The 13,655-nt window shown below is 35.6% G+C and overlaps 1 pseudogene; it reads right to left on the bottom strand.

Annotated features, from left to right (window-relative positions):
- Positions 1-11,869: 11,869 nt before the first annotated feature.
- LOC123838618 (ATP synthase-coupling factor 6, mitochondrial-like) lies at positions 11,870-12,213 on the bottom strand (annotated as a pseudogene).
- Between the last annotated feature and the right edge of the window lie 1,442 nt (positions 12,214-13,655).

The raw sequence follows: 13,655 nt of genomic DNA, 5'->3' as shown, positions 1-13,655 counted from the left end.
ATTGTACTTACCTGGGTATACCACATCCTTCTATCACAGAGTTTTCTCTTCTTGCTTGTCCTATCTTATTCTTTCAGACTCCTGAAACTTCAGTCTAAGAGATTCATCCACCAAGTTTATGGCCAGGTATGTCCAAGTCCATTGGAATGAATTTTCCCTCATTCTGTCTTTCAGGTAACCCTAACACGGGGTGTCTATATTTTGTTCACAGTAACATATTTAGTTTTCCATACATCATACCTGGGTTTTTTTCTTCTTCATCAAAGGAAAGTACTCATGAGGCTATTTGTGTGAGTTACTGAGGAGACAGTGTTACTGAGGTCAGTGGGAGTCTTGATCACCTATTTATGTACCCTCAAATCTGCTTGGATTTGATTCTGAATGTGCCAGGTCCATTATATGATGGACTGCTTTTGCATCTGCTTGACCTTATGACTTGGCAGCAATCTTACTCAGATTGTATTACTATACTCCTGATTACCTTAATGAAGGGAACATGGTCATCTGATAGTTTCTCTAGTCTTACCTAATAAATCCACTCTAATTTGCTGTATTATAACGAAACTTCTCTGAGTTTCCTGGAAGCCTTCTTTTATACTCTTCCAATGCAATTATGGCATTTTTATGTCAATTACCATAGCCCACTGTTTATTCCAAGCTTTAAAGGAATAATTCTGTAAATGTATTAGGACCAACTCCTTATTAGGATCACTGACAGGATTTGCTCCCCCATCCCAGACTCTTTCTCTTACTCACTCCTCAGGAAAAAAAATAAATATTTTTTAAAATTAAATAATAATACATAAGGATGGATTTGATAAATACACTTGTAGCACAAGTTTTTATATGTATTCCATTAACATATAAATCCAAAGAAATAATAAAAGATTATTTTATATTTGCTATTAAATTTACATAAACACTTGATATTCATTCATTCATTCAGTATGAATTAGTAATGTATAGCAATCTCCTCTGGATACTAGGAAATATTAGTGAACAACAGAGACAAAAATCTCTGCTTTCATGCTGTTTACGTTGAAGTGGGTTAATAGCAGATCCACAAATGATTAAAATAGATAGCACATTATATGGTGAGAAATACACTGGAGAAAACCAACCTGCAAGGGAGTAGGCTGATGAGTTAAGTAGTGTTAGCAGGAAGGATTGTAGTGAAAATGAGACATTCACAGCAATAGTTGAATGACCTGAAGGAATGGTCCTTGTAGATACCTGGGGTAGAAGATGTACTCAATAAGTAGAATAACCCTAAGGAGTATGATCTTCTGGTTGAAAAGTTAATGAGGCCAGTGTGTCAGTTTTGGGATGGACAGCGGGAGAGTGGTGGACATATGGATCAATGAGGTAAGGCAAAACCATATTCTCTAGCATGTTGACAGTCATTGCAAACACTTTGACTTGACCCTGAGTGAGAGGAAAAGATATAAGAAGGTACTGTACAGACGAATTAGATTATCTGGCTTAATTTTTAAGAGGATCTCTCTGGTGTTGTGTTGGAAAAGACTACAAGGGCAGAAATGAGAAACTATTAAAAGTCACCAAAATAATCCACATATGGATCTTGGCATTAGTGCTGGAGAGACTAAGAAATCAGCACTTCTGGGTAGGAGGCACCATTTATGTTGTGTTCTCTGCAGACTGCAGCCCCTGGAGCACAAAATGAATGGCACCCTCTGGGATTACTCAAAACAGCAGCTGTGTGAGGAGTGGTTATATAGATTGTTGTGCAACTTGATTTGCTGCTTGTTATTAAGTTTTTAAGATGTACTCAAGTTGATTCATAGAACTTGCATTCATTTTTTTTAATGACTGAATCTTACTCCATTGGATGGAGATACACACGCACACACATACCACATAACTTGGTGTATATTATATTACAGTAGAATGATGGTTAAGATAGTGGCTTCTAGACCATATTGAGTGATTTGGATCTTGGCTCTGTTTTGACTGGTCTTGTGATCTTTTGTGAACAATTTACATAATTAAACTCTGAATCAGTTTTGTTACCTTTGAAATAGGATGAATAATAGCTTTCTTCTTAGGTTTTTAATGAAGATGAAATAGCTTAATACAAGTAAAAATATTTAGAAATTAGTAAAATATTTAGCAATTACTCAATATCGAGTAAGTGCTATTATTATTATTGCTGCTGTTGTTATTTATCTATACCCTTATGATTGGACATTTATGTTCTCAGTTTTTCACTATTATAAACAACACTACCATAAATATTTTTAATGAGTGGCTGTAAGCATTTTATGCACTTTTGAGGAAGACATTCCCCTTGGATATACATTTCTATGTATTCCATGTCATAGGGTAAGTTTAATTTTTTAGATACTGTGAAATTGTCCTTCAATGTGGTTTTAATAATTTATAGTCCTACCAGCAGTGTGTAAGACTTAGAGTTTAGTTACAACATTACCATCAACTGATATTGTCACTCTTGCCACCCATAAAATGGTGTCTCACTGTTGCTTTAATTTGTATTTTCCTAAGTGGTTATCAGGTTGAACATCTTTGCATGTGCTTGTGTCCTCTTAGAAACTTCTGTTTATATAATTAGATTGTTTTCAAAATTATATATGGGTAAAGTCTATATATAATACAATTTATTATTTTTTAAGGTATTTGTGTTGGAAATGTGTACTCAGTCTCTGTGGTTTGTCATTTAATTTCTTTACCTTGTCATTCTGTAGAACAGATTTTAGTTATATGCAATAAAATATAATAAACCTAGAGTTTTATTCTTTTCTCATTTTAATTTAAAGATACCTCAAATTCATACCTGTGTATAGAGTAATGTATGTTATAACTTTTTCTTATTTATGTGGATGAATAATTTTATATCCCATTTATAGAACAGTCTGTTTTTTCCCACTAATACAGAAGGCAGTGCTATCAATTTCCCAGGTGTGTTTGGCTATATTTCTGCATTCCTAGACTCTTCTATTTACTTAGTCATCTATTTGCTCATTAGTTATATGCAAATTCCCAGTGTTTTGATTGGTATGGTTTAATAAAAGTATTTTGGGTCTGGTAGGCCATATATCTTTTTTCAGAATTGTGTCAGGTTTTCAGGTGATCTTAGCCTCTGACTCTTCCTTATATATTTATTTATTCCTTTTTTTTTCCTGATCACTGGATTTTCAACTTTAGGGCACCAGCCACCCATGCTTTTTGTATGTCGGTTGGCTATTTCACTGTGAACAATGACAACAACAAACACTGGTAACAAGTAAATTTATTTATTTAAGGATGTTAATGAGCTTACACATTTCATGAAAGGTAGGAAGGTGATGCTGAGAAATAAACAGGATCAAGAGGAACTTCAGAAAATCAAGTGGCCTGCAGCAAGGAGCCTTTAACTGGATTAGCTTGGAGAACAAGCTCTGGAAACTCTGTGTCCACCAGCCTCCCATGTCTGGTGTGGTATGCTCCTTCATAGCTTCTGTGCTGAAAATCTGGTCTCAGGGAAGAGCATATTCTTGGATGGTCTTTGACTTCATTCTCTCCTCTGCTTTAAAATAGGAGGGATCAAGCACCCCTGGCTTCTATAGCATCCTCTAGGAGAGTGGAGGACTAGAGCTCACCTGGGACCCTGTAGAGCTTTTCCTGTAGCATTTGAGCTCTGTTCTGTCTTCTGAAATCCATCCTGATCCAGGTCCTCTCCATATACTCAGAAATGAAATTTATATCCTTGAAAGCATAATCTGGAGATCATATTCTATTATGTTCCACTTTCTACAACCTGATTCATAAACAGTAATAAATATCTCTGTTCATCAACCTCTTCCCTAGCCAGTATTTCCAAGTTACCAACCATTATCTTCACTCATGTGGATTTCTGGAATAGCGTCCAAACTGACCTGTGTGATGCCATTCTGAAACCCATTTCCCACACATTCTTCAAAATGAACTTTTAAAGGTGCAAGGTACATCGTATCACTCCAATTTTAGGTATTCCTGGGAGTTCCAATTCCACTTCAGATAAAACCCTAGCTTTTCCATGGTATTCATGATTTGGCTTGTTTTCTGTCTTTAAACTTATTCTCTGTATGCCTTACTCTAGCTCATTATCAATCTAGGGATTGATATTAGTTGGGGAATTTGATGAACCTATTTTCCCTCAGGGCCTATGTTCTTCTTCTGTCCTCTGCTTGGATCACTCTGTCTCCTGATCTTTGCTCTGGATCCTTCATTTAGGCTACAGTTCAAACATTATTCTCTCGGAGAGGCCTTGCCACCCTAATGGTGCCCACCTTTCATCCTAGATACTTTTCATCCCATTATTCATGGTTTAGTTCAATCATTCATTATGACATGAAATAATCTACATTCTATAATCTCATCCTGTCTCTCTCACCCAGTAGAATTTAAACTCCGTAAAAATAGACTCACGCTATCTCATTATTGTCATTAGTGCTAACGTCTGGAATAGTTGCTATTTCTTAGAATGCACTGAGGAAAGTTTTGTTAAATAAACATAGGAACAGGGCACGTGTGGAGCCTAGTGCATATGCTTTTGTCAGGGGCGACCTTTGTGTTTGTTCACTTTGCCGGTTTGACATGGCTCTTTGCAGCAGGTATTTCCATTAATAGTCCCCACCAGAACCCAGTACAAAAATCACAGACAGAGGCATAATTTTCCATTTTTTCCCCTCCCTGACCCCAATTCTACTTTGTTTGAAGTAGGGAGGAATTTCTGACAATTCTAAGTATTGCTCTATTTACCTTCCTTTCTCACTCAATACTTCATCTTCTTTTCAGGTCCAGGGTTAGGAGCCTTGCTGGTCTATGCCAGGATATCATTTTTTTTAGCTGCTATATATATACTTTTTCAAATGTTACAGCTTGAAGTTTTGTTCCTGTTTCTTTGGCTGTTTCATAACTTATTTTTTTTTTTTTTGCACATTTCAACAATTATTGGGAGAGAAAAGTCTAATTATTTCACTCTGTCATCTGTTGATAGCATCTCATATTCTCTTTCTAAGTTTAAAAGATAATCAAGGGGCACCTGGGTGGTTCAGTTGGTTGAGTAGCCAGCTCTTGATTTCAGCTCAGATCATGATCTCGGGGACCTGAGATTGAGCCACACCTTGGGCTCCAGGCTCAGTGGGGACTCTGCTTGAGGAATCTCCCTCTCTCTCTCTCTCTCTCTCTCTCCCTCTCTGCCCCTACCCCCCACTGCTCGTGTCCCCCCAAAATAAAAAAAAATAAACCTTAAAAATAGAAAATAAAACATTAATAAAAGATATCAAAACAGAAGACATTTCATTATATTTCTATGACTTTGGTGTAGGGAAGGGTTCCATACAGGTAGAAATAATCCTGAGAGAACATAACCCAAAATATTAATAGTTTTTAATATTTCATAATTAAAATTATATATGGTATTTTTCTGATAGTGATAAGGTCATTTTAATTGCCTTATTAAAGAATCTCCTTATTTAAGGTAATATGTAAATTTCATTTTTTCTAAAATAAATTAGAAACACATTAAATATTAGTGCTTAAAATATAACAATATTGTTTCGATATTTAAAAAGTTACAGATCTGCCTAATTTGTTACTCCAAACTGTTCATAGAAAAAAAATTGATACAGCTTTAATATCTTAATTTAAGGATATATGTGAGATTTCCAATAATAATTCAATATAAAATAATCTCTTTAATATACAGAGTTAGATAATATGTGACAATTTCACAATACTGATTATTTGGGGAAAAGATATTATCTTAAACATCTATATAGTAGATTTAAAATGTAAAGTAGCTCTGATGCAGCGTATGAGATGCATTTCTTATAAACACATTATGCATAATAGGCATTACACTGGTCAAATCTTTGAAGAGACATAATTTAGAATAATAGGGAAACTGTGAATGCTTTCTGAATTATTTCCAGGCCCGAGAATGGGAAAATGAATGAAAGACACTGAAAAAGGTTGAGGGCATGTGGCCATGTAATGAAGCACAGTGTCCCATTAATAATTGTACTGCAGAGAAGATAAAATTAACAATGGGTACCTATTAAAAGAAGACTATATTTGGAATTATTTGATCTAGTTATGAGAAATATTGCAATTGTGAAAACCTGTTCAAGTACATTCATCACTAAATATACTGAAATCTGCTGTTATAAATATAATTTAACTTTAATTATGAAATATAAAATTATATTCAAGGAAATGAATAGAAAACAAATTATAAAATAGAAATTTCAAAAGGCACATAAAAGGGGAAAAAAGAGCAGTATAAATGAGTGATTTGGAAGCATGGTAAAAAGTTTATATTACATGTCTAAGCTTGGGCTGCTATAACAAAAATACCGTAGACCTTTTAAACAACAGAAAAGTATTTCTGATGGTTCTGGAGGCTGGACATCCAAGATCAGGGTGCCACCATGGTTGGGTTCTGATGAGAGCACTTTTGTAGGTTGCAGACTGCCATTTTCTCTCCATGTGTCCTCATATGGCAGAGAGCAGAGAGAGGGAGCAAGTTCTCTCTTGACTCTTATTGAGGGCACTATTTCTCTTCATGAGGACTCCACCCTGAAGATCTTATTTAATCCAAATTGATTCTCAAAGGTTTCATCTCCTAATACCATCATGTCAGGGCAGAGGGTCTCAAATATAATTTTTTTGGTGGGGAGACATAAACATTCAGTCTTTAATACCATATTACACATTGAATATTAAGTGATTTTCAAAGAAGAAAAGTTTTACCAAAAGTTTCATAAAAGTAAAATTGCAAATGATGAAAAATAAGAATTTGATGTCCTGAAATCTCTTACTGTGTGAGATTTGGGGAGTTAATATGTTTTAAGTTTATTTTTTAAATTCATTTATAAAGTAGTACAAAATAATAAAAATAGTAATTTTTTAAAATATTGACTCATTTTAAAGGCTTATTGTGGTGTAATGAACCTACAATAAACTGCAATATGAAAATCACACATTTTGATAAATATCTATGTATATGTACACCCACCCAGGAAATTAAGACAAAAATAAATAACAAAAGAATGAACATATCCATCAATCCACAAAGTTCCTAACCACTCCACATTTTAACTCTCTTTCCCATTATCATCCTCTTTCCCCTGTTCTAGGCAACCCATTATTAGTTTGCGTTTTCTAAAATTTCATGTAAGTGAAATAATAAATCATACATTACGTAGTTTTAAAAATCTGGTTTCTTTTATTTAGCAAACTATTTTGAGATTCATCCATGTTATTACATGTATCAGAGTAATGTACTTATTTTTTTAAACGCTGTCTTGACCCAATTTTAATGTCCTTGCTAGAAGCTGGTCAGTTCCCTTTGCTGAACCATAAAAATCCATACTCCCAACCACTTCCCTTATCAAGTGCTCACATTCAGGGGTCAGTATGCACCTGTTCTAATCACTGGAGGGGCCAGGTACCAGATAAGATGGGAGATAGCCCCTATGCCTTGGAACTGGAGAATGTATTCAAATTAGCCAATTCAGACATAGCCCTGGAAGCCAAACTAACCCCATCCTGCTTGCCAAACACAATCAGCCCCCTGCAGCTCTAGGTTGCTGTTAGCCTGTTGCTGCTACAACCACGTTTGTGCCGTCCTGGCAGTCTTCTCATTTGCTGAGGTATAAATAACAGAGAACTCTGTATTTCATGTATCCACAGTATCAATGTGTTGTGTGTCTCATCATGAAAAAAATATTTAAATCTTATTAAGCATTCTAATTTTTTTATTAATGAGTAGAATTACATTATATGGTCATACCACAATTTGTTTATCCATTCCTCTTTTGACAATCTTTTTAGTTTTCTTTTTCTAGGTTGGAGTAAAAACAAACAAATACATAAAATAAATAAACAAAGCAATAATCGTATAGACATATACAATGCATATATACAATTTCATTCTCGGTTTTATGCTTAGAAGTGGAATGACTAAGTCATATGACAGATATATTTTTAACTTTTGAGAAATTACCAACATGTTCAACAATTGGTTTTACAATTTTATATCTGGACAAGCAGTGCATAAGAGTTTCAGTTATTCCACATTCTTGGCAACACTTGACATTTTTTACATTCTAATAGACTTGTAGTGTTTTCTCATTGAGATTTTAATTTGCTTTTCCCTAACGACTAATGATATTGAACATATTTTTATGTGCTTCTTTGTCATCTACATATTTTCTTCAGTGAATTATCTGTTCACTTTTAAAACTTTTTTTTACTGAGCCTTTGTTTTACTTCTTTTTTTTTTTAAAGATTTTATTTATTTATTTGAGAGAGAGAGAATGAGAGAGAGCACATGAGAGGGGGGAGGGTCAGAGGGAGAAGCAGACTCCCCGCTGAGCAGGGAGCCTGATGCGGGACTTGATCCAGGGACTCCAGGATCATGACCTGAGCCGAAGGCAGTCGCTTAACCAACTGAGCCACCCAGGCGCCCCCTTTGTTTTACTTCTTAAAGGATATTTAAAACTTAAGTTTTAAGTTGCCTTTATGTATTGTGGATATAAGCCTTTTATCAGAAATGTAATTTGCAAATATAGTTTGCAGCTGATGTTTTCAACCATTTAACATTGTCTTTAAAGGAAACATAGTTCTTAATTTTGATCAAGTCAATTTTTTTCATTTTTTAAATGGATCTTTTATTTATTTGGGATCTAAGAAATATTTCCTTACCTTAAAGTCACAAAGATTATTTTCTCTATATATATTTTAGAGATTTTAGAGGTCTAAAATTAAATTTAGATCGATAATACATTTTGAGTTACTTTTTGTTTCAAAGTATGGGTTATGATATATTTTTTGCAATTGATATTGGATTTTATTTGCATATGGATATTTGATTTTCCAGTATTATGTGTTGAAAATATTATTGTTTCTTCAATGAATTCACTATGCCTCACTGTCAAAAATCAACTGATTATAAATATGGAAATGAATTTGTCTACTCTGAATCCTTCCATTTCTACGTGAATTTTGGAAAAAGCTTGCCAAATTTAATTTTAAAAAAAGCCTACGGGCGCCTGGGTGGCTCAGTTGGTTAAGCGACTGCCTTCGGCTCGGGTCATGATCCTGGAGTCCCGGGATTGAGTCCCGCATCGGGCTCCCTGGTCGGCGAGGAGCCTGCTTCTCCCTCTGACCCTCCCTCCTCTCATGTACTCTCTCTCATTCTCGCTCTCTCAAATGAATAAGTAAATCTTTAAAAAAAAAAAAAAGCCTACAACATTTTGGTTGGCATTGAATTGAGTCTGGATCACTTAGGGGAGAACTAACATGTTAACAATATAGTTGTCTTCTAATACATGAACATAGTGTACCTCTCTGTTTATTTAGATCTTCATTATTTTTCCCAGCAATGTTCATAATTTTCAGTGTATAGGTCTTGCACATATTTGGCAGATTTATTTCTTAGTATTTTATATTTTCTGCTATTATTTTCATCTCAGCTTATGATCTCAGGGTCATGAGACTAAACCCCCTCTCTGGGCATGGAGCCTGCTTAAGATTCTCTCTCTCCCTCTTACTCTCTCCCTCCCTGCTCACATTCTCTCTCTCTCTCAAAATAAATAAATAAAAATAAATAAATAAATAAAACATAAGTAAAAGGTTTTATTTCATCTTCATTTATTCCTTCTTTGATGTTCTTCCTTACTTTATGTAGATCAAAGTTTCTGACCAATATTATTCTCCTTCTCTCTAAAGAAGTCAGTCTTTGCAGATGACATGATACTCTATATGGAAAAATCAAGGACTCCACCCCAAAATTCCTAGAACTCATACAGGAATTCAGCAAAATGGCAGGATATAAAATCAATGCACAGAATTCAGTTGCATTTCTATACACTAACCATGAGACAGAAGAAAGAGAAATTAAGGACTCAATCCCATTTACAACTGCACCCAAAAACATAAGATACCTAGAAATAAACTGAAGCAAAGAGGCAAAGGATCTGTATTTGGAAAACTATAGAACACTCATGAAAGAAATTGAGACAGACACAAAGAAATGGAAAAAACGTTCCATGCTCATGGATTGGAAGAAGAAATATTGTGAAGATGTCTATGCTACCTAGAGCAATCTACACATTCAATGCAATCCCTATTAAAATACCACTGACTTTTTCCACAGAGCTGGAACAAATAATCCTAAAATTTGTATGGAACCAGAAAATTCCCCAAATAGCCAAAGGAATGCTGAAAAAGAAAACCAAAGCTGGCGGCATCACAATTCCAGACTTCAAGCTCTATTACAAAGCTGTCATCATCAAGACAGTATGGTACTGGCACAAAAACAGACACATAGATCAATGGAGCAAAATAGAGAACCCAGAAATGGACCCTCAACTCTATGGTCAACTAATCTTTGACAAAGCAGGAAAGAATGTCCAATGGGAAAAAGACAGTCTCTTCAACAAGTGGTCTTGGGAAAATTGGACAGCCACATGCAGAAAAATGAAACTGGACCATTTCCTTACACCATACACAAAAATAGACTCAAAATGGATGAAAGACCTAAATGTGAGACAAGAATCCATCAAAATCCTAAAGGAGAACACAGGCAGCAACCTCTTCGACCTAGGCCACAGCAACTTCTTGCTGGACACATCTCCAAAGTCAAGGAAAACAAGGGCAAAAATGAACTACCTGGACTTCATCAAGATAAAAAGCTTTTGCATAGCAAAGGAAATAGTTGACAAAACCAAAAGACAACTGAAAGAATGGGAGAACATATTTGTAAATGACATATCAGATAAAGGGCTAGTATCCAAAATCTATAAAGAACTTATCAAACTCAACACCCAAAGAACAAATAATCCAGTCAAGAAATGGGCAGAAGACATGAACAGATATTTTTCCAAAGAAGACATACAAATGGCCAACAGACACATGAAAAAATGCTCCACATCACTCGGCATCAGGGAAATCCAAATCAAAACCTCAGTGAGACACCACCTCACACCAGTCAGAATGGCTAAAATTAACAAATCAGGAAACGACAGATGTTGGCGAGGATCCGGAGAAAGGGGAACCCTCCTACACTGTTGGTGGGAATGCAAGCTGGTGCAGCCACTCTGGAAAACAGTATGGAGGTTCCTCAAAAAGTTGAAAATAGAGCTACCTTACAACCCAGCAGCCACACTACTGGGTATTTACCCCAGAGATACAAACGTAGTGATCTGAAGGGGCACATGCACCCCAATGTTTATAGCAGCAATGTCCACAATAGCCAAACTATGGAAAGAGCCCAGATGTCCATCAACAGATGAATGGATAAAGAAGATGTGATATATGTATGCAATGGAATATTACTCAGCCATCAAAAAAATGATATCTTGCCATTTTCAATGAGGTGGACTGAACTAGAGGGTATTATGCAAAGCGAAATAAGTCAATCAGAGAAAGACAATTATCATATATCTCACTGATGTGGAATTTAAGAAAAAAAACAGAGGATCATAGGGGGAGAGAGGAAAAAAGACAAAACCAGAGAGGGAGACAAACCATAAGAGACTCTTAATCATAGGAAACAAACTGAGGGTTGCTGGAGGTTGGGGGCTGGCGGCTGGGGTTACTGGGTGATGGGCATTAAGGAGATCACATGATAATGAACACGGGGTATTATATAAGACTGATGAATCACAAACTTGTACTTCTGAAACCAATAATATATGTTAATTAAGTTAATTTAAATAAAAAAATAAAATAAATTAAAAAATAAAGACATTCTTTTAATATTTCTTTTTTTTTGACAGTTGAGAAATGTATGTTTATTCTGATCCCATTGTACAACTAATCTAGGACAAATTACTAAATAAATAAATTTTACATTATTTCTTCAGGACTGGGGTTTTTCGATGACTTCAAATTTAGGATCTTCAAATTTGAAGGCCGGGAATATATTCTTGTCTGCTTTACCATACATTTGCTTAAACTCAAAAAGTTCCCTCTCTAGGTCTTGTGGTACTCTGGGCCAGGATCAACGGGTTCTCCAGATGCCTGTCGCTTAGTTCTGTATTCTGTAATCTTGTCAACAGAGAGTTTCTGTACGGGATCAAGTTCCTTATTAAATGCCACCGCTGTAACACCAATGTTCCTCCTCAAATGAACTGAGACTGCAGACCGAATGAGAAAGGAGAACCTGAAGAGCCTCTGAAGAATCATGGTGATTCTCTTACGGACAGGAAATGTCTTGGAGGCAGTCTGCCTCTTTTAATATTTCTTGCAAGACCATTCTCTTGGCAAAAAATTCCCCCAGTTTTTGTTTTTCTGAGGAAGTATCTATTTCTTGTTCACTTTTGAAGGTTAATTTCCAAGGTACAGAATTTTAAGTTGGTGATTTTTTTCCTCTCAACACTTTCTTTCTTTTTTTTTTTTTTTTTTAGAAAGCACAAGCGAGTGAGTGGGGGAGAAGCAGAGGGTGAGAGAGAGAATCTTAAGCCGACTCTGCAATGAGTGCGGAGCGCCACCTGGGCTGGATCCCAGCCCCCTGAGATCAGGACCTGAGCCAAAATCAAGAGTCAGATGCTTAACCGAGTGAGCCACCCAGGTGCCCTCTCGACACTTTAAATATTTCACTCTAAGCTCTCCTTGCTCACATGGTTAGTGAAAAGAAGTTGGACGTAGTCTTATCTTTGTTTCTCTATAGGTAAGGTGGAGTTATTCATTTATCTATTTATTTATTTATTTATTTCTATTTTATATTTTTAATTTTTTATCCCCTCTGGCCTCTTTCAGGATTTTATCTTTGATTTTCTGTAGTTTGAAAATGATAGGCCTGGGCATATCGTGTGTGTTGTGTTTTTCCACCATTATCCTCCTTGACATTCTAGTTTCTTGGATTTGCAGTTTGGTAGCTGACATTAATTTTGGGGAAACTGATCACCATTATTGTTTCAAATATTTTTTCTGTTCCTTTCTTTTCCTTCTGGTATTCTCATTACACGTGTGTTATACCTTTTGTTGTTTTCCCACAGTCCTTGGATATTCTGTTTTTCTCAATCTTTGTTCTTTTTGCTTCAAAGTTTTCAAACGCTTTTCCTCTAGCTTAGAGATTTTCCTCAGCTGTATCCTGTCTACTAATAAGCCCATTAAAAAGTATTTATTTCTGTTATAGTGTTTTTTATCTTTAGTATTTCTTTTGTTTTTTTTTCTGACGTTTCTATATCTATGCTTACATTGCCTTCTGTTATTGCCTGCTATTTTATACTTTAGAGCCCTTAGCATATTAGTCATGAATTGTTTTAAAGTTCTAGTCTGATAAATTCCAACATCTCTCTCATGTTTGGTTCTGATGCTTGCTTTGTCTCTTCAGATGGTCTTCTTCTTCTTTTTTTTTTTTTTTTGCTTTTTACTGTGTGTGGATATGATGTACTAGGTAAAAAGAAATGCTGTTAATAGGTCTTTAATAACCTGGTGGCCAGGTGTGGGGGGTGAAGAAATGTTCCATAGTTCTGTGATTAGGTCTTAGGGTTTTAGTGAGCCTATGTTTCTGGACTGGGAACAACTGTTTCTTAGTTTTGTTTTATCTCCTCTTAGGTGGGATAGGGCAACTAGAGTGGGCTGGAGTTGGGTTTTCCCTTCCCCCAAAGCGGTTAGTCTCTGATAATACCCCAGCAGGTCAG

Source organism: Mirounga angustirostris, unplaced genomic scaffold (assembly GCF_029215605.1).
Source record: "Mirounga angustirostris isolate CCGP_5_RB_7025 unplaced genomic scaffold, mMirAng1.0.hap1 SCAF_3, whole genome shotgun sequence".
NCBI lineage: Eukaryota > Metazoa > Chordata > Mammalia > Carnivora > Phocidae > Mirounga > Mirounga angustirostris.
This window is presented reverse-complemented; position numbering and strand designations above follow the sequence as displayed.